Source organism: Leucoraja erinacea, chromosome 9 (assembly GCF_028641065.1).
Source record: "Leucoraja erinacea ecotype New England chromosome 9, Leri_hhj_1, whole genome shotgun sequence".
NCBI lineage: Eukaryota > Metazoa > Chordata > Chondrichthyes > Rajiformes > Rajidae > Leucoraja > Leucoraja erinaceus.
In genome coordinates this window covers 63,289,389-63,310,602 of record NC_073385.1, presented here as the reverse complement: position 1 = coordinate 63,310,602, position 21,214 = coordinate 63,289,389, and the positions used below count along the sequence as shown (strand labels likewise).

The following is a 21,214-nucleotide window of genomic DNA, read 5'->3' as shown; positions in this document are numbered from 1 at the left end:
AACGTTGGGTCCCATCCCTTCAATGCGCGGTTGCGGGGGGGGGGGGGGGGGGGGGGCTACGGCGTCACACACACACACTCTAACCCCGGTGGGGGGGGGGGGGGGGGGAGAGAGAGGGGGGGGAGAGAGAGGGGGGGGAAGGGGGGAGAGAGAGGAGGGAGTGAGAGGGGGGAGAGAGGGGGGGGGGAGAAGGGGGAGAGATGGGGGAGAGAGAGTAGATGGGAGAGAGGATGGGGAGAGGGGGGAGAGAGCAGGGGGTAGAGGAGGGGGAAGAGGGGGGGAGAGAGGGGGGAGGAGAGAGTGGGGAGTGGGGGGAGAGATGAAGGGAGAGAAGAGGGGGAGAGAAGGGGGGGGGAAGGGAGGGGGGGGGGTGGGGAGGGGGGAGGGGGGGGGGGGGGGGGAGGGGGGGCGGGGGGGGGTGTGGAGGGGGAGGGGAGTGGAGGAGGGGGTAGGGGGGGGGAAACGGGCAGCAGCGAATAGAATCGGTTAGCAGCGGGGGAGAGGGGGGTGACCTCACTCACTGCATCAAAGGTAGCACCAAAGAATACAGTGGGAGACTGCCATTTCAACTCATAGACCACTGGATGCAGTAATAGCTATCGACTGGTACAGCACTTAGAACTAAGCCGGAACAAGCTTGCTTTAAAAAAAATCTCTCATGTGGGATCCGTTGGCAAATCATGATACAATCCTCATCCTTAAATGCCGTACATCCAAGTGGTAAAAGGGGCAATTTGGTGTTACTGAATGGCTTGCACTGTCATTTCAGAGGTCACTTAAAAGTTGACCACTTTACTGTAGTTCTGGTGCAAACAAATAAAGCAAATGACTGGAGTAAAAATATGCAGGGCAGATCAAATAGGGATAGCAGGACTTCCCCAAAAGTCATGTTTGAATGTTATTATTATAGACAGTAGGTTTGTTTCAAATACCTGATTTAATTAAGTGCATTTTAACTCGAGTATCTAGATCTTTGACTTTTAAGAACCCCAATTTCAGTAGCTGTGTGCAACAACTACCATATTACATTTCCAATGTGACCAAACAGGGTCACGTCTCAATTTCTTGGCTATAGGGACAAAAAAACAACTCTGATCCTCAGTAAAAATATCAATATTTATTTCAGATTATTTTTCAGCTGGAGAATTGAGACATGGGACAGTCTATGATGGATATTGGCCAGTGAGAACAGGGAGGTTTCTTTACTCAGAGGACCATGAATCTTCAGAGTTCTCGCACTGAGGGAACTGAATATTCAGTAAGACATATATATATATATCAATACATAACTAAAACTGTCATCTTGTTATCTTTTGGTTTACATTGGTTTTACATTTGCACAAAAACGGTACACGATAGCACTACGGTTTTTCACCACCTTACTCGGCAGTGTCCTGTGCTGCAAGTGCAACAAGTTTTGTTCCGACCAGTGGTATATTTCAAAGGTTATTAAGGTTTAAAAATCTTAAAAGACGCGCATGCGCAGATTGGTCTCCTCTCCTGTCAGTCACCGCCGAGACGGCGTTGCCCCTTCCTGCACTATTGCCGCACTGATTGGCTGCATCCGCTGTCAGTCACCGGCCGCCAACTCGGTTTAGCGTTGTTCCACTAATCCCTCTGCAGGCGCGGCTGTAGCTACTGGTCCTCCGGGGCCACGCGAAGGATCTGAGACCTGGGTGCTGAGCCTGGTTCTGGGGGGGCGACGGGCTGATGCCCCTCCAGGGCACACAAGAAGGGAGAGGAGCAGCAACCTCAAGATCTTGAGGAGGTGCGGAGGGAGAGTGGGCAAATTGAGGGAGAGGAGGGGGTAGGGAGGAAGAGGGGGAAATTGGCGCAGGTGAGGAGGGAGACTGGGGGATTGAGGGAGAAGAGGAGGTAGGGAAGGAGAGGGGGAAAGTGGGCGAGGCACGGAGGGAGAGTGGGGGAGAAGGGGGGATAGAGGGAGAGGAGGGGGTAGAGTGGGGAGTGATGGAGGGAAGGAATGATTGAAGGTAGGGGAAAGGAGAGGTGAGGGAATGATTGGGGGAGGGTAGGAGAGGGGAAAGATGAGGGAGGAGTTGAGGAGGGAGAGTGGTGGGGAGAGAGAATAGAGGGAGAGGGGTGGAGTGGGGGATGTAGGGAGTGGGAAATAGAGGGAGAGGAAGGGTAGTGGGGGAGTTGAGGAGGGATCGTGGGGGGGGTTGGGGAAGTGAGGAGTGGGGGACAGAGGGAGTAGGGAGGTGAAATGAGTTATGGAGGGAGGGACGGAGTGACTGAGGGTGGGGGAAAGGAGAGGGAGATGGAGGTGAGGGAGGGATTGGGGAGGAGGGAAAAGAAGAGGGAGGGTGAAGTGGAGGGGGAGAAAGTGCTGGGGATGACGGGAAATGAGCCACGCCTGAGCAGTTGGGGGCTAAGGGTGAGCGGTGGAATATTGCATTGGGTGAACGGGTTGCGTTGGAGGATCAGGCTTCCGCGTGTGACAGGGACCCAATGGGTCCCACGGTCTAATTATATATATATATATATGTGTGTGTGTGTGTGTATATATATATGTACATGTATATATGTGTGTGTATGTATATATATATACGTATATATATACGCGCACACACGCACACACACACATATATATATATACACACACACACTTATTCACTTATTGATATATATTCACATATTGAGAATTATACCACTTTGGACTATACCAATTTGGACAAGGAAAAGGAATCTGATAGCAAAGTGAAGGTCAGGGTGATGATTGTCTATGACCATAATGAATCGTAGAGCAATTTGAGGGGATCATGACCAGCACTCATTTCTATGTCTTACATTGATCAATGTCCCACACGACGCACCTAAAAATTATGATACTTTCATGCATTTAATCAAAACGTGGTTCTAGAAATCTTCAAGATAAGTCAATAAAAAATGATCAAAATTAGCACCATTAATCAGAATATTAAAGAAAATATGAAAGGCATGAACAATTGGGTTCACATCGGGTGACTGACTTGGCCACTCAAGAATTAACCATTTTTTAGCTTTGAAAAACTCCTTGGTGGCTTTAGCAGTATGTTTGGGATCATTGTATTGATGTTGAATGAACTGCTGGCCAATGAGTTTTGAGGCATTGAATTTGACCAGATAGGATGTCTTTATACACTAATACATTCATTATACTATTACAATCAGGTGTTGTATCATCAATGAAGATAAGTGAGCAGCCATACATGCCCAGGCCATAACACCCCCACCACTGCGTTTCACAGAGGAGGTGGTGCGCTTTGGATCTTGGGCAGTTCCTTCTCTCCTCTATACTTTGCCCTGGCCATCATTCTGATATGTTAATCTTCGTCTCATCTATCCACAAGACCTTTTTCGAGAACGGTGGTTGCTCTTTTAAGTACTTCTTGGCAAACTGTAACCTGGCTATCCTATTTTTGGCGCTAACCAGTGGTTTGTATCTTGCAGTATAGCCTCCGTATTTCTGTTCATGAAGTTTTCTGCGGACAGTGGTCATTGACAAATCTACAACTGACTGCAACAGGAAGGCAGATTAGGTTGGGTGAGTGGGAAGATGATAGCAGATGCAGTTTTATGTGGATAAGTGTGAGGTTATCCACTTTGGTGGCAAAAACAGGAAGACAAATTATTATCTTAATGGCGTCAAGTTGGGAAAAGGGGAAGTACAACGGGATCTGGGGGTCCTTGTTCATCAGTCTATGAAAGTAAGCATGCAGGTACAGCAGGCAGTGAAGAAAGCGAATGGCATGTTGGCCTTTATAACACGAGGAATCGAATATAGGAGCAAAGAGGTCCTTCTGCAGTTGTACAGAGCCCTAGTGAGACCACACCTGGAGTATTGTATGCAGTTTTGGTCCCCTAATTTGAGGAAGGACATTCTTGCTATTGAGTGAGTGCAGCATAGGTTTACAAGGTCAATTACCGGGATGGCTGGACTGTCATATGCTGATAGAATGGAGCAGCTGGGCTTGTACACTCTGGAGTTTAGAAGGATGGGAGGAGATCTCATTGAAACATATAAGATTGTTAAGAGCTTGGACAAGCTAGAGGCAGGAAACATGTTCCCGATGTTGGGGGAGTCCAGAACCAGGGGCCACAGTTTAAGAATAAGGTGTAAGCCATTTAGAACGGAGACGAGGAAATACTTTTTCTCACAGAGTGGTGAGTCTGTGGAATTCTCTACCTCAGAGGGCGATGGAGGCAGGTTCTTTGGATGCTTTCAAGAGAGCTAGATAGGGCTCTTAAAAATAGCAGAGTCAGGAGATATGGGGTGAAGGCAGGAACGGGGTAGTGATTGGGGATGATCAGCCATGATCACATTGAATGGCGGTGCTGGCTCAAAGGGCCGAATGGCCTACTCGTGCACCTATTGTTCATTATCTATTGACTCCTGAAGAGTGTGTATGATCTGTCAAGCAGGTATTTGGAGATTTTTATTTATTACTAGACCAAGTGCAGACCCGTTGGGTCTGTTTCCCCAACGGCGTTTGGGGGGGGGGGGGGGGGGGGAGGCATCAGGCTCACATTAACCACCCCCAAACACACAGGTGGGGGGGGGGGGGGGGGGGTGAGAAGAGGGGAGGGAGGGGAGAGGAGGAGGAGGAAACGGGACAGATTTGGGAGGGAAAGGAGAGCGGGGTAGGGGGGTGAGAACGGGGATGGGGAGAGAGATGTGGGTGAGGGGGGGGGGATGGGGAGGGAGGGGAGGAGGGAGGGAAGGGGAGAGGGGGGGGTGGAGAGAGGGGAAAGAGTGGGGAGGGAGAGTGGAGGGGGAAGGGGGAGAGAAGTGAAGTGGAAGAGAGGGAGGAGAGAGGGATGGGGGAGGGGAGAGAGAGATGGGGGGGGGGGGGAGGGATGGGGACGGAGAGGAGGAGGGGGAGGGGTAAGAGTGTGGAGGGAGGGGGAGAGGTGGGGGGGAGGGGGGGGAAAAAGAGTGGGGAGGGATAGTGGGAGGGGGGAGATGTGGAAGAGTGGGGAGGGGGTCAGAGGGGTAGGGGGAAGGGGTGGGGGGTGGAGAGGGGAGGGGGAGGGGGAAGGGGAGGGGGAGAGAGAGGGGTGGCGGAGGGAAAGGGGTGGGGTGAGGGAGAGGTGGAAGAGTGGGGAGGGAGGGGTAGAGGGAGGTGGTGGAAGAGGGACAGAGGGGTAGGGGGAAGGGGGCGGGGGGAGAGAGGGAAGGGGATAGGGTAGCGAGTGAAGGGCGTTGGGGGAGAGAGGGATGGGTGGGAGAGGGAGAGGGGTGAGAAGAGGGAAACTTAGAAACATAGAAATCAGGTGCAGGAGTAGGCCATTCGGCCCTTCGAGCCTGCACCTCCAGTCAATATGATCATGGCTGATCATCCAACTCAGTATCCTGTACCTGCCTTCTCTCCACACCCCCTGATCCCATTAGCCACAAGGGCCACATCTAACTCCCTCTTAAATATAGCCAATGACCAGGCCTCAACTACCTTCTGTGGCAGTGAATTCCAGAGATTCACCACTCTCTGTGTGTAAAATGTTTTTCTCATCTCGGTCCTAGAAGATTTCCCCCTTATCCTTAAACTGTGACCCCTTGTTCTGGACTTCCCCAACATCGGTTTCTATAAGATCCCCCCTCAATCTTCTAAAATCTAGCGAGTACAAGCCAAGTCTATCAAGTCTTTCTTCATATGAAAGTCTTGACATCTCAGGAATCAGTCTGGTGAACCTTCTCTGTACTACCTCTATGGCAAGAATATCTTTGAGCATTGGGCATTGTGACATCACACAATGGAACGTTCACCATGGGCTGGGGCTCCTGCAAAGGCATATGTAAATGGATCCATTCCGATTGGACATATGTGAACATTGGGCATTGTGACATCACACGATGGAACGAATCAAAACGAAGAAAGGCAGCCGGTAGCCGGACGGACGTTTTTATAAATTAACTAGACCAAGTGCAGACCCGTTGGGTCTGCTCCCCCAATGGTGTGATCCCCCAACCCAATATTCCACCATGCACCCGTCTCCTCCAATGGACTGAAGCCGTTCTCAAAAGTAAGATTCCAGCACTGCCCTGCCTCCGTCAGCAGTGGATTTAAAAAAAAAATCCAATGGCACCTCCCTGCCTGCTGCAGCAGTGAAAAGTTCAGAGTGTCCCTGTCTTGAAACTTTGTTTCGAAGTGTAAATGGAGAAGCCAGTTTATTTTTGAAATACTTGGGGGTGGGGGGGGGGGAGAGAAGGTTTTGATTTAAAAACTTGTACTTCAACACGACAAAATGTAATGAGGAGCGGATACTTAGAAAGAAAAGCGAAATCTCTACCGAAATGGAAAAGATCTCGGAGATTGAGCGTCTGGATTGGGCGTGGCAATGAATCAAAGGAAGAAATGCAGCCGGCAGCCGTACATGCAAATGGGTCCATTCCGATTGGACATCTGCGAGCATCGGCCATTCCGATTGGACATCTGCGAGTATTGGGCACGAATCAAAAGGCAGAAAGGGATCCGGACGGCAGCCGGATGGATAGCCCCAGAGTTTTATAGATATATAGATAGATAGATAGATATAGATAGTAGAGAGTATTCTTCTGTCATCAGTGTGGAGGTCTTCCTTGGCCTGCCAGACCCATTGCGATTAGTAAGCTCACCAGTGCTCTCTTTCTTCTTAATTATGTTCCAAACAGTTGATTTTGATAAGCCTAAGGTTTGGCTGATGTCAATACAGTTTTATTCTTGTTTCTCAGTCTCATAATGGCTTATTTGACTTCCATTGGCACAACTTTGGTCCTCATGTTGATAAACAGCAATAAAAGTTTCCAAAGGTGAAAAGACTGGCGGAAAGACTAGGAGCTGAGAGCTCTCTTATAGCTGCATTATGGCAGTATTTAAACATACCTGAGCAATTACAAACACTTGTGAAGCCATGTGTCCCGAACATTATGCGGCCCTGAAATGGGGATACTATACAATACAATAAATACAATGATACAATACAAATAATTTGAGACATGGTGAACAAACAAAGACAAATCTATAAAAACACAAACATCCATCACAGGGACCTTTGATGGACAATTTTTCTCTCCCTGTTCAATGTGATGCACGGCCATTTTAGGCCCCGGTCTAAAAGTCACAATGTGGAGGCCCGGCGGGCGCTGGAATGTTTGAAGCCGTGCCGGGGTTTTTGTTGCCGGCGGGGCGCTGGAATCCACGGCCATGAAGCCGGTGCGGGTGATTTAATATTAAAACACTGATGAAATTTGAAACCCATATAAAAATGGCCTTTATCAATTTGGCAAACTTTAACCACATGGAATACAGAGGCAAGAAACTAAATAATGAGTCTTTGTCCCAAACATTATGGTGGGCACTGTATGCAAAGTGCCAAATATTTCACCATAAGGCGTGACAATCATCATTGAAGAGCGCTTGCAATCTTGCTGTGACATGAGGGGAGGGGTGGGAGGAATCAGCCCTATGTACTAACCTAAGTACCACAATCATTGCAGATCATTGGGAAAGAAGGGAGATTACCAAGAAACTAAATGCCTGTTTTTCAGGTGGTGGAAGCAAGAAGTAACGTGATTCCAAGTAATGGTTTTGGATTACACCAAAACTGTCTTCATGAACTCTTCTGCCCGAGTTGAGGACATGAAAAATAGGAGCTGTAGGCTATTTGGCTCTCATGTCTGGTTTCTCATTCAATGGGACAATTTTATTTACCCCTGTACCATTTTCTTGCCCTGATTTCATTTTCCTCAATTCTCTATCCAAAATATTCTCAATTGCATTATCTGTCCCTTTCCTGCATGTACTTGGTGACTAAACCCTTAAGAGTTCACTTGGGGTGGAGAAATCCAGATAAATTTATTTTCACTTCCATCACAAACTAACCAATTTGATTTATGCGACTTTTACTACGTTCTCGAAAACCTAGCCAAGACAAAGATCTCTACACATACTCTACTCATGAAGAGATACACCATAGAAATAAGCCCTTTGCCTCACCTAGTCCGCACTGATTACCACCAATCATCGATCTATCCTTAAAAGTCTGATCTTGTGTGTGTGTGTGTGTGTGTGTGTGTGTGTGTGTGTGTGTGTGTGTGTGTGTGTGTGTGTGATCACATGTTTTCGAAAAAACGAGGCGCTAACGGTAAAATGTTACATATTCCGGTAGAGATTTTTCCCGTGGATTCTGAAATTGCCTTAACAGAACATTTCTTGCTTTATTTCTTGAGTTATTACAGAAAGTGCTAAAGAAACTGACAAAACTTTGAATTTTAAAACTGTCTTTCGCTGCTATCACAATAGGTCTGCTAGCCCTTCCTCGCACTGCGAGTGGCGTCACCTCCAGCCCACCTCGCCCTCCTCACCCCATTATTCAAGACTTTGCCCGCCCCCGCTCCAAGACACTGAGAGAATGAGCAAGTCGGACCCGGCCCGCTCGCCGAGTCCACGTCCCCCCTCTTTGGGACGGGACCAAGCTGTCGGTCCCATGGGGCGGGTCCTCTCTCTCTGCCCTCCCTCCGTTCCCACTCTCTCTACCCCACCTCTCTCTGCCCTCCCCCTCTTTCTGCCCCCCTCTCTCAGCCCGCCTTCTCTCTGACCTCTCGCTTCAGCCCTCCTTCTCTCTGTCTGCTCTCCCTCTCCCTCTCCAGCCGCGCCTGTGTGAGTGTATAGGGTGAGGGATGAGGTAAAAGTAGCAAATTAATAATATTAATATAATATCAGGGGGGGTGGTTAATATTGTGAGTGGGGGTGGTTTCATTCAGATTTATGTTATATTTTACAATGTATTGACATTTTCAGCTTTACAAAATCCCCACTTTGAGAAGGTATTCTTAAAAACTGAACTGGCAGTTACCAGCTATGATGTCACAATGACTTACACATTACAATGTTGCGATACTTGGCAGCAAATGTCCTTCAGGAGATGAAATTCCCAGCCTAACCCAGCACATATGTGATTGCAATACCTTTTATTTGCTCTCTAAATAGAAAGTTTAATGATTAGATTTGGATAAAAACCTACATCACATTAAATAATTTTTTTTATGTTAGTCGCAGCACATATGTGATTGCAACGCCTTTTAATTGCTCTCCAAATTGAAAGTTTAATTATTAGATTAGTTGGGGGCTATGGGTGAGTGGTGGAATATTGCATTGGGGGAATGTGTTGCATTGAAGGAACGGGTGAGAGGTGGAATCTTATGTTGGGGAACAGGTTGCGTTGGGGACCAGGCCTCCCATGTGACAGGGACTCAACAGGTCCCACTTGATCTAGTCTAGTATATGTTACTAAAACGTTCATCTTGTTTGTTTCTATGCGCGCGTCTGTAAATGTGATTTCAGAACTACCCCAAAACGGTATATGATAGTGCTAATTTTTTGCACCTCCTTACTCAGCATGGTCCTGTGGTGGAATGTACCAAGTTTCGTTCAGATTGATGTCACATTTCACGTTATTCACATTTTTAAATTAAAAAAAAATCAAAATTTGATGAAATATTCTTCCCTCTGCAGCTATGACTTCACAATGGGATTGTAACCCTACCTGCTACAATGTTGCAATCCCAGGACACTCAGTCCTGCCAGCACAAACAAGTGCAATTACAACAATGTTGCAATCCCTTTTTAGTATTCCTGGCAGCAAGGATTTTTTAAAAAGTTTAATGAGGGAGGGCGAATAAGGTGAAATAAGCTGCGCTTGCGCAGTTGGGGGCTATGGATGAGTGGTGGAATATTGTGTTGGAGGAACAAGTTGCATTGGGCTACTGGTGAGTGGTGGAATATTGCATTGAGGGAACGGGGCCCATTGGGGGAACAGGTGAGTGGTGGAATATTGCATTGGGGAACAGGTTGCATTGGGGGACCAAGCCTCCCATTGGGGCGATGGGTGAGTGGTGGAATATTACATTGGGGGACCAGGCCTCCTATGTGACAGGGAACCAACGTGTCCCAATTGGTCTAGTCTAGTCTTGTCTGTCTGGTACCCGGATGTGGCGTAGGACAAGAAGCCAAAGCAAAGAAGTCAAAGCGATTGTTCCAGACCCCCGCGTCCATCACATCACTGGCCGGTGGGGACGGGAGGGTGGAGGTCATTTTTCCCACACAAGCCACAGGTGACTGGGCACTCTGAACCCAGGCACCAAGTTGTAAGCGGCAGAAGGAGCGCAACCCTCGGGACAGCCCCCACTCTCCCACGGCCACGGCCGCCCTCCGCCTCAGCTCCCCCGTGCGGCCGCACTGTGACGGGTTGTGGGTCGGGTGGAGTAGTGGTGTGAGACAGGCCGGTCCCTCCACTCACCCAGAATCACTGACCCACGATGCACCGCCATTGGACCTTAACCCCACACCAGGGTGATCCCCTCGACCCCCGGACCCTGACACCCACACTAAGGTGATTCACCCCCACCCCGGCCGCGGGGACAGACGGCTCGGGGCATTGGCAGCCATAGTAAATTACTTTTACAAAATGGGGGGGGGGCACAAATTTCCTGGCGGACCCATGACAAGAGTGCATGACAACAAACAATTTTATCTCCTCCCACTCCCCACCCTAGATAACAAACACATTTTATTTATTACCGTCTGGTTGCCTGCATGACACACACAAGTTCCCAAGCACAAAACAGCAGATAATCTGTAAACTGTTTTAACCAAAGATGGACACAAAAAGCTGGTGTAACTCAGCGGAACAGGCAGCATCTCTGGAGAGAAGGAATGGGTGGCATTTCGGGTCGCGACCCTTCAGACTCAGTCTTCGGGTCTGAAGAATGGCTGCCAATGCCCCGAGCCGTCTGTACCCGCGGCGGGGGTGTGGGTGAATCACCCGATGTGGGTGTCAGGGTCTGGGGGAAATCACCCTGGTGTGGGGGTTAGGGTGGGCGGAGGGTCCAGCCTGTCCCACACTTCTGCTCCAACCGACTCACAGCCCGTCACAGTGCAGCCGCCCAGGGGAGATGAGGCGGAGGGCGGATGTGGGAGAGTGGGGGCTGTCCCGAGGGTTGCGCTCCTTCGGCCGCTTACAACTTGGTGCTCTGGTTCAGATTGCCCTGTCACTTATGGCTTGTGTGGGAAAATGACCCCCACCCTCCCGTCTCCACCAGCCAGTGATGTGATGGATGCGGGGATCTGGAACAATCGCTGACAAGTCCCGCCGCCCCCCCCCCGGCGGTCTCATGTCTGTAATTTGCCTTTTCTGTTGAGCGGCATTCGGTTCGTTGGCTTGTAGGTGTCCTGCCCTTTCAGCTAGTTTGCATTTAGGTGTCCCACCCTTTCGGTTTGTTGACGTTTTGGCTCCGTATGCTTTCGGTTATTTGGCATTTCGGCTTTGTTTCCTTTCGGTTATTTGGCTTCGACTTCTTTGCTTCGGATTCTCGTCCTTCGACGCCGCGTCATCCATCTATCTATCCATCCATCTATCTATCCATACATCCATACTATTACAAAAACTGTCATCTTGACCACTTAAGGTTTAAAAAATCGTGAGATCAGCAGATTGGTCTTCTCGCCTGTCAGTCACCATGAAGGTAACATCCCCTCCGGCACCCACAGAGAATAAAACCCCGGAGGTGGGGCTCATCCATGAGCAGCGTGCTAAGTTGAATGGGAAGCCTACGAGTGAAGTTGGAGTGGGACTGGAAGCTACTGTGTGAGGCCAAAAGCTGAAGGTGCAGGGTGAGCTGAGTGTGAGGTGCATCTGCTGCGCCCACCCCATCTCCCCCCATATGAGAATGCAGGGTGATTTGGACAGGTTGGGTGAGTGGGCAGATGCATGCATGCATGCAGTTTAATGTGGATAAATGTGAGGTTATCCACTTTGGTAGCAAAAACAGGAAGGCAGATGTTATCTAAATGGTGTCAAGTGGGGAAAAGAGGAAGTCAATGAAAGTAAGCATGCAAGTACAGCATGCAGTGAAGAAAGCGAATGTTATGTTGGCCTTCATAACACGAAGAGTTGAGTATAGGAGCAAATGGGCCCTATGCAACTGCAGAAGGACCTTAGTGAAACCACACCTGGAGTATTGTGTGCAGTTTTGGTCCCCTAATTTGAGGAAGGACATTCTTGCTATTGCTTGAGTGCAACGTAGGTTCACGAGGTTAATTCCTGGGATGGCGGGATTGTCATATGCTGAGAGAATGGACAAGAGACAAGAGAGACATTTATTATCACATGCACAGTGAAACTTGTGTTCACCATACAGCCATACGAATAAACAAAAAGAACATAGAACACGATATTCTTTAACACAAACATCCCCCCCCACAGCGGAATCAAATTTTCCCACTGTGAGGGAAGGCGCCAAAGTCCAGTCATCCTCCTCTGTTGTTCTGTTGTTCACCCGTGGTCCGGGCATCCCGAGCCCTCCACAGTCGCCACTACTGCGGCCCGATTTTCAGGCCCTCTCGCCAGGATGATTGAACTCCGGCGTCGGAACGGAAGAACCATCTCTCAGCGGCTTGGAGTTTTTGAATCGGCCGCTTCCTACCGGAAACCAAAGCTGCTGAACTCCACATGCCAAGCTGGGCGGAGATTCTCGCTGGCGGCCCTCGGCAAAGGGATCCCAGGACTCCGCGATGTTGAAGTCAGCGCTGCCCGCAGCTGACCTCCGCAAACTGCAGCTCCACGGTGTTGAAGCAGCATGCCCAACACTCCAGAGTTTCGACACGACGATCCCCAGTAAGGCATTGCCCACTTTGCGATGGTAAATCAGTGCTACACCGCCGCTGAAGCTCTGGTCGGTCTCCGGCAGGAAAGGCTGCGCCAATCCAGTTGGTAGGTCGCGAGGGGGGCGAAGACGCGACTCAGAGAAAAGTCACATCCTCGCTAGGAAGTGACTGGGAAACGGTTTCCCCCTTACCCTCTCCCCCACACAAAAATACTTTAAAAAATCCTCCAAAACACACTTTTAAACAAACTAAAAATAAAAGAAAGATGGAAAAACAGAACGTTAAGCAGAGGCTACCATCATGCAGCACCCCTAGTGGCCAGGACTTGGAGTGGCTGGTCTTGTATACTCTGGAATGTAGGATGAGAGGGTATCTTATTGAACCATATAAGATTATTAAGAGTTTGGACACGCTAGAGGCAGGAAACATGTTCCCGATGTTGGGGGAGTCCAGAACCAGGGGGCCACAGTTTAAGAATAAGGGGAGAGGGATTTATAACAGAGATGAGGAAACACTTTTTCCACAGGGAGTTGTGAGTCTGTGGAATTTTCTGCCTCGGAGGGAGTTGGAGGCAGGTTCTCTGGATACTTTCAAGAGAGCTAGATAGAGCTCTTAAAGATAGTGATACGAGTCGGGGGATATGGGGAAAAAGCAGGAATGGGGTACTGATTGTGGATGCTCAGCCATGATCACATTGAATAATGATGCTGGCTCGAAGGGCCGAATGGCCTACTCCTGCACCTACTTTCTATGTTTGCAGCTGTGGGATCTCATTCACATAGGCGGCCCTTGAACAGTGCTCTACCCGACAATAACATCATAATGGAATCTTATTTACATAAGCTACCAATAAGGTGTTCCACCCAGTGCAATGAATGATTTGTTGTAAGGAGAGGGAGTGGGGGAAAGAATAAACGTTATTAAACATTGTTTAGTGGGGGAGTGCAACAAGGGAGAGGTGAGGGAGGGAATTACGGAGGGGGTGGGAGGGGAGAAGAGAGGGTGAAGAGAAGGGGGAGGGAGTGTGTGAGCCACGCCCACCCGGAACTATGGGTGAGTGGTGGAATACTGCATTGGGGGAACGTGTTGCATTGGTGGAACAGGTGAGTGGTGGAAACAGGTTGCATTGGGGGAACGGAACCCAATGGATCAGGAGGGTGGGAAGGGGAGAGGGTGTATGAAGGGAGAGAGTGACTGAGGGTAGGGAGTGACTGAGGGTATGGGAAAGGAGAGGGAGAGATGAGGGAGTGGAGGAGGTGAGGAGGAGAGGGAAGAAGAGGGAGGGTGAAGAGGAGGGAGAGGGAGTGTTAGGTGATGAGGGGAAATGAGCTGCTCCTGCGCAGTTGGCGGCTATGGGTAAGTGGTGAAATATTGCCTTTGGGTAACGGGTAGCGTTGGGGGAATGGGAGAGTGGTTGTAACGGGTTGCTTTGGGGGAACAGGTGAGTGGTGGAATATTGCGTTGTGGAGCGGGTCCCACTTGGTCTAGTTAACACTAATCCTATATTCATCCCATTCTGTATTCTCCCCACATTCTTAGCAACTGCTCTCAGATTCTACCACTCATCTATACATTAACATGCAGTTTACACTGGTCAATTAACCTACTAATCTGCACGTGTTTGGAATGCTGAAGGTAACAGAAGCACCCACAGGATGCCTGTGCAGATACAGGGAGAACAGATGGCACTCGAGGTCGGGATTGTACCCTGATCTGTCTCGGTGAAGCAGCAGCTTAAACGGCTGTGCCAGCCACATCTGAAGAATTTTGTACCTTTCCGTAAGATTGCTTCTCATTCCTCTATATTCTGAAAATATAAACTTAACCTCTCTTCCTGTGATGAATCCACAATGCTAGCAATTAATCATGTTGCTGCACCCCTCATTGCCAGCAAATCCCATTGCAAGGACATCCTTCTTTGGATTACAAGACAAGACCCCAACATAATATTCAAAATTAGTTCTCAGCAGTCTTAAACAATAGGAAAATGACACATACTCAAATCCTCTTGTAACAACCATTTTCCTTCCCATTAATCAGCTGTATGTGCAATGATCTCTCACTCATTTGTGACCAAATACACCCAGGTTTCTCTGAAGACCAATACTTTTGAATCTCTCATTTAAAAAGCCTAGTCTGACTTTCTGTTCTCCCACTAAAGTAGATAACAGAGCTGCACGTTTTGTCAGAGTATTTCAGTATTCTAGTATCTGAAAATCAGCAGTTTACTGAGGAAATCGGTATTTTCACACGGTGCCATAATGCCGATTTCTTTTTTATGTGCGGTCATACCCATGCAAGAGTACAAGAATGCATAACTTGTTTATTGTGGATTTGTAATACAGTTTATTGTGTATAATATGTAATAGCTACTTTCTTGTATTTGTCCAGAAGTTTATAATTGAAAGTCATTTGGTAGCAACGTTTCCCCATGGCCTGGGGAAACGTTAAGAGGTTGGAATCTCTCTGTCTCTCATTCTTTCTCACTCTTTCTCCCCTCCCCCTCTCTCGCTCTCCCTACCTCTCTCCCTCGCACGCACCCTTCCACTCCCCATCCACCTCTCTCTCTCATCTCCCTTTCTCTCACCTCAGCATTCCTGGAATCATTTGGTGTTTTGCAAAGACAACTGCATCTGCAGTTCCTTCCGATTGACGAAGAACCCTGGCCCAATACAACTCCTACAGGCATGATATTCACCTCCAGAAAAAAAGTAGGAAGCATTGGCCGGGAGTCCAGGAGGCCAGTTAGCCCCCCCCACCCCCCCCCACCTGTGGGGGTTCAGGGGGCTCCTGCATTTTCAATAAATTGAAAGTGATTCCCAAGCTTTCTGCTGGTAGTTTAAATATCAGAAACATTTTCTAACACATAACCAGTAAAATAACCCCCAAAAGATAAATATTTAATGAAATAGACGACTTAATACAGCTAAAAAAATCTTTACAAAAAATGGTACCCGAAATGTCTCTTTGCCTAGACTGAACTGAACTCTCGTCCGTGAAAGTACTTGTGATTGTCTGAAGAAGGGTGTCAACCCGAAATCTCACCCATTCTTTCTCTCCAGAGTCGCTGCCTGTCCCGCTGAGTTACTTCAACTTTTTGTGTCTATCTTCAATTTCAGAGTTAAATAAGAAACACAGAGTGCCGGAGGAACTCAGCGGGCTAGGCGGCATCTGTGGAGGGAAAGGATTAAGAGTTGTTTTGGGCCAGGGTTCTTCTTCAATAGGAAGGAACTGCAGATGCAATTGTCTTTGCAAAACACCAAATGATTCTGGGAATGCCGAGGTGAGAGTGTGTGTGAGAGAGAGAGAGAGAGAGAGAGAGAGAGGGTGTGAGAGAGAGAGAGAGAGAGAGAGAGAGAGAGAGGGAGAGAGAGAGAGAGAGAGAGAGAGAGAGAGAGAGAGAGAGAGAGAGAGGGAGAGGGAGAGAGGGGGAGAGAGAGGGAGAGAGGAGAGAGAGAGAGAGGAGAGAGGGAGAGAGGAGAGGGGGGAGAGGGGGAGAGAGAGAGAGAGGGGGAGAGAGAGAGGGAGGAGAGAGAGGGGGGGAGAGAGAGAGGGGGGGGAGAGGGGGGGAGAGAGGGAGGGAGAGAGGGAGAGAGAGAGGGGGAGAGAGAGGGGGGGGAGAGAGAGGAAAGTATCGATTTTCTCCATGCCGACCAATTTTTGCTCGCAGAAAATGTTTCAACGTTGAAAATTTTTCAGCGACCAAACTGAGGGCGCGAGTAGTAACCACTATGCGGGAACTCCTCTCCACCATGAAGGAGACTTACCAGAGACTACCTATGACCATGTGTCGACCATGCTGCGAGCTTGTGGTGAGCGCAGACTATCCTAAACCCGCCAATATGGTTACCATAGTGGGACAGACATTTTTTGGATAGATAGATTAATAGAACGGCATTCAAGATTTTGTAGTGAACACTTATTTTGCTGATCAGAACACATCATACAATAGCTGAAAGCTCAGTTAATGCTCTGCGACAAAATAACTGGTGACATTTCCCTATGCCCCAGTTGGATTGCACCTATTTCTCTTCCCCCCCCCACCACATCCTCTTCTTCCAATATCCCTTCTCCTGGATTCACGTTTCATAATTATCATCCTTACCTCACACTCTGTTTTAATCTCTGGCTTTAGTCCATTAATTTGCATATTAAAAACCACTCTCCACCTATTATCCAGGTATTCTCCCACCACCTCTTCTTCCCGTTAACCCTCAACCCGCCCCGATCAGTCTGAAGAAGGGTACTGGCCCGTAACATTACTATTCCATCTTCTGCGGAGATGCTGCCTGACCCACTGAGTTACCTCAGTGCATTGTCTTTTATTTTGTTAACCATCATTTGCAGTTCTTGTGTCCACAGGTAAATAAAAGCTGCTCAGATGCCTGCAGAACTATTACTTTGTGATTTCACTACTAAAACACAAATGATGAAACTATATTTCTGACCACTTGTTTTGTTTGTTCCTACATTTTTCCATTTAACTCTTCCTAATGTGTTTAGTATATTTTGATTTCCACTGATAACATATATTAAAGTTCTTATTAATTTATTATCAAGATGGGTGTGCATATGTGTGTCTGTTGAGATAGATTGCAGATGAGAAGGATAACCTGTGCAATGGAAGATTGGGGCCTAAGCCTAATATGAAGATATGGGGAAGGGGTTGAGAGTGGCAATAGACAGGGGGGGGCAGCGAAAACATGGGGTGATAGTGGATGTGTAGGCCAGCATAAATGTAAATGTTTTTTCTTGCATATCATCCACTACAGGAGTAATACAGAATTGCACCTGGACACATTCTTCAGGGTCCACCACAATGTGGCAATAGGTATATTGTAGAAACGTTGTCACCTTGTGTGGCTAAAACGCAGAAAACATGTCTTGCTCATGAAGGTGACCAGCTTCAGGAAGCGTCTCACTGAATTGTTGTTGTGGTGATGCAAATTGACTTGGTAATTAACTTACTTTGTATGTGGAAAAATCAATTTGCAGCTCGCAATGCTGAATGAAATAATGCTACGCAATCGAATTGCCAGGCATTAAAGTGTTCACAAAAACACTATTTTTCTCTACGCCCCTAATAATACATGGTGGTAGAGTGAAGCATTTTGCTAACCCATTCAAAATCGGACAAAAACAATTTGCAATTCTGATTTATTTTCAGTTTCCAACACTAGATATTGGCATCATCTGGAATTCCTCCATAAACCTCAGCGATTCTGAGCCTTTGTCTCCTTTGAGCTGCTCCCAAAAACCACTGTGACCAAATGTTCAGTTTTCTATCCTCACGGTTCCATGTCAAATTCTGTCATGTACTCCTGTAAAACACCGTCAAAAGATTTTACCAGTTTAAGAGCCCCATAATGCTTTTCTGGTTTTGTTTAAAACAAAGTGTAGATTATTTTATTATTTAAGAATTGCATCAACTTGCACTGTCATTGTATCAGCATTTCATCTGCACCTCCCAGTCAGAAAAATGGCAGTCACTTGTTGCTTACTGGGGTGGAGTTCACTTTGCATCCAATTTGTCACTCTCCCTTGGATTTTAAGGACCTTTACTTTTGTGAAAAGTTGTATGTGTGACCTTTATCAAAGGCCTTGGTAAAAATCAGTGTGCATGAACACATTGCATTCAATGATCAACTTCGTTAAAAATGATCAACTTTGTCAGGGATAAGTAACTGTGTTACTGAGTTTATGTCATGATGATAATCAAGAGGGTTATACTGTGTTTATAATTCATTTATATTGTATTCATTTATACTGTTTATAATGAATATGTTGTTATAAATCTACTGACCCAGAGTCGGTTAATATGTCAAATAGAGAACTTGAGAGATTGAGAGACAGAGAGAGAGGGGGAAAGGCAGAGAGGGGGAGGGGTAGGGGTAGAGAAGCAGAGAGAAAGAGAAGGAGAGGGGGGGGGAGAGGTAGAGAGAGAATGTAAGTGAAAGTTAGAGGAAGATGTGGAAAGTTTTGGGAGAGAGGGAAGAGAAGGAGAAGAGAGGGCGGGATGGGGACAATGGAGAGGGGCTGAGAGAGGGGGAGAGAGAGAACGAATGTGGGAGACAGGTTGGGAAAGTGTTGGAAAGTGCTGAGTAAGTTTTTGAAAGTCTTGGAAAGCTTAGAGACTGGTTTGGAAAGTTTTGGAGAGGTCATGAGAGGGAGAGGAAGGGAGAGAGAGAGGGAGAATTGTCTGTGTGAAACGGCATTTGTAATCAATAAGTTGTCATAAATTCACTGACTTTGAGTCGGTTAATACGTCAAAACAGTACTAATAGAAAGTTAAGTAATAAGTGACATATATATCAGTCAAATTACTCAATATTCAACTACTTAATTAGAACACATTAAGATAACCTCTTGGGAATGCTGATTCCCTGACGGATTTAAATACTGTTAAACTTTTTTTGGGGTCTGTTCTGTTTAGTTTTTATTAACTCCTTAAGGTGTGGAGTTACTTAATATTATCTACGGAAGTTTCCGTTGTTTTTCTTTTTCACTTTCTACTTTTTTTACTAAATATCTTAACTATTTGCATTAATGCACATTTTTCTTGGAGATATCTCTGGGAGGTAGGGGAAAACGGGGCAGGGCTCACCCACCCAGCTATTAAAGGAAATATTTCAAATAATGTGTTGGATCATTTGAATCAAAGTAAACCATGTAAGTTTTAAAATGCAAGATGATGTTGCTAGGAAAATAGGAGGAATTATATTTTGTAGTTGGAATGTTAGGGGCGTTAACGAGCCATTTAAAAGGGGCAAAGTACTAGCCCATTTTAAATCTATTAATACTGATATAATATTTCTACAGGAGACGCATCTCAAAAATGGAGCTCACACAGGGCTGAAGGGAAGCTGGATTGGTCAATTATATCATTCTACTTTTTCTTCCAAAGCAAGAGGGACAGCAATTCTAATTCGCAAAGGTATACCATTCAAACACAAATCCACTATAGCCAATAAGGAAGGCAGATACATTATAATATCCGGGGAATTACACTCAACTCCACTGACTATGGTGAATATTTATGCTCCTAATGTCGACAATCCCCAATTTTTTAATAAAATATTTAATATCTCAGACTCCTGCCAGCAGCATCTGATAATTGGAGGAGACTTAAATTGTGTATTAGATCAATACCTGGATAAATCTTCACGTCAAAGGAAAAGTAATTCAAAATCAAAATCGAGTGAACTTTTAAATACGTATATAAATAATACAAACATAACCGACATATGGAGGATTGCCAATCCATCCGGAAGAGAATACTCTTTTTATTCAGGTGTTCACAAAACGTATACACAAATTGATTATTTCCTGGTAGATGCAAAACTTATCCCTTTCACCTATAACCCAAAATATCACAACAATATCATTTCGGACCATTGTCCGTTAACTTTCTCCTTAAAATTGGAAGGAATGTATAATAAAAAATTGTTTTGGAGATTCAACCCACAAATACTAACTGAGGCAAGTTGTTGGGACTATTTGAAGCTACAGATGAAAATATTCTTTGAGACAAACGACAAACTTGGTATTTCTGCAGCGTTGTTGTGGGAAACTTTCAAAGCCTATATTAGAGGCTGTATTATTGCATACCAAGCTTTTCAAAACATGAAAAATAAGACCGAAAAATTTGAATTAGAAAAACCGAATAAACAGATAAGACTCAGAAAATGTGATTGACCCAACTGCTGCAAAACAGAATAAGATAACCGCATTAAAATTTAAATTAAACCAGATCCTTTCTGCAAAAATTATTAGGGTATTTCATTATACTAAGCAAAAAAAAAAGAATTTGGTGATAAACCACTGGCGCGTCAGCTCCGTAAATTAGTGAAGGATCACATTATTCAAAAAATTAGATCAGAAAAAGGAGAGCTACTTACACTGCCTAAAGATATTAATGAAGGATTCTTAAAATGCTATCAAACACTATACTCATCAAAAACAACAGCCGATTCTGTAAAGATAAAAAGTTTTCTTGAGAATTGCAATCTCCCATCCCTTAATGAGGAGGAACAGGATGAATTAGGTGCAGGGATAACAACTAAAGACATTGTGGAGACTATTAAATCATTGAAAAGTGGAAAAACACCGGGTCCAGATGGGTTTGGGTTTGGTAATTAATTTTATAAAAAATGTAATGATTTAATTTCTCCACGCTTACAAGCCCTTTATATTCAAGCATTTAAAGAACATACTTTACCACAAACTCTTGCCGAATCAACTATTACATTGACTCCACAAAAAGATAAAAATCTTGAGGAGCCTGGATCCTATAGGGCAATAGCCCTTTTAAATAAAGATCAGAAGATATTAGCTAAGACTTTGGCTCGCAGATTAAGCTTGGTTATTAGTAAATTAATACATCCAGACCAAACTGGGTTTATACCTAATCGACATTCGTTTTATAATTTGAAACGTTTGTTTAATATAATATATTCGCATAGAACGACAAACGAGGATCTAACAGTTATTTTTCTAGATGCAGAAAAAGCTTTCGACCAAGTGGAATGGTCTTATCTTGTCACAGTTTTGGAAAAAATCAAATTGGGAGAAAA

The 21,214-nt window shown here is 46.2% G+C and overlaps 1 protein-coding gene across 4 annotated transcripts in view; it reads right to left on the bottom strand.

The window, feature by feature from the left end:
* Nucleotides 1–21,214, bottom strand: part of LOC129700483 (MAX gene-associated protein-like) — a 153,275-nt gene that overhangs the window by 34,514 nt on the left and 97,547 nt on the right. The window lies entirely within an intron of this gene.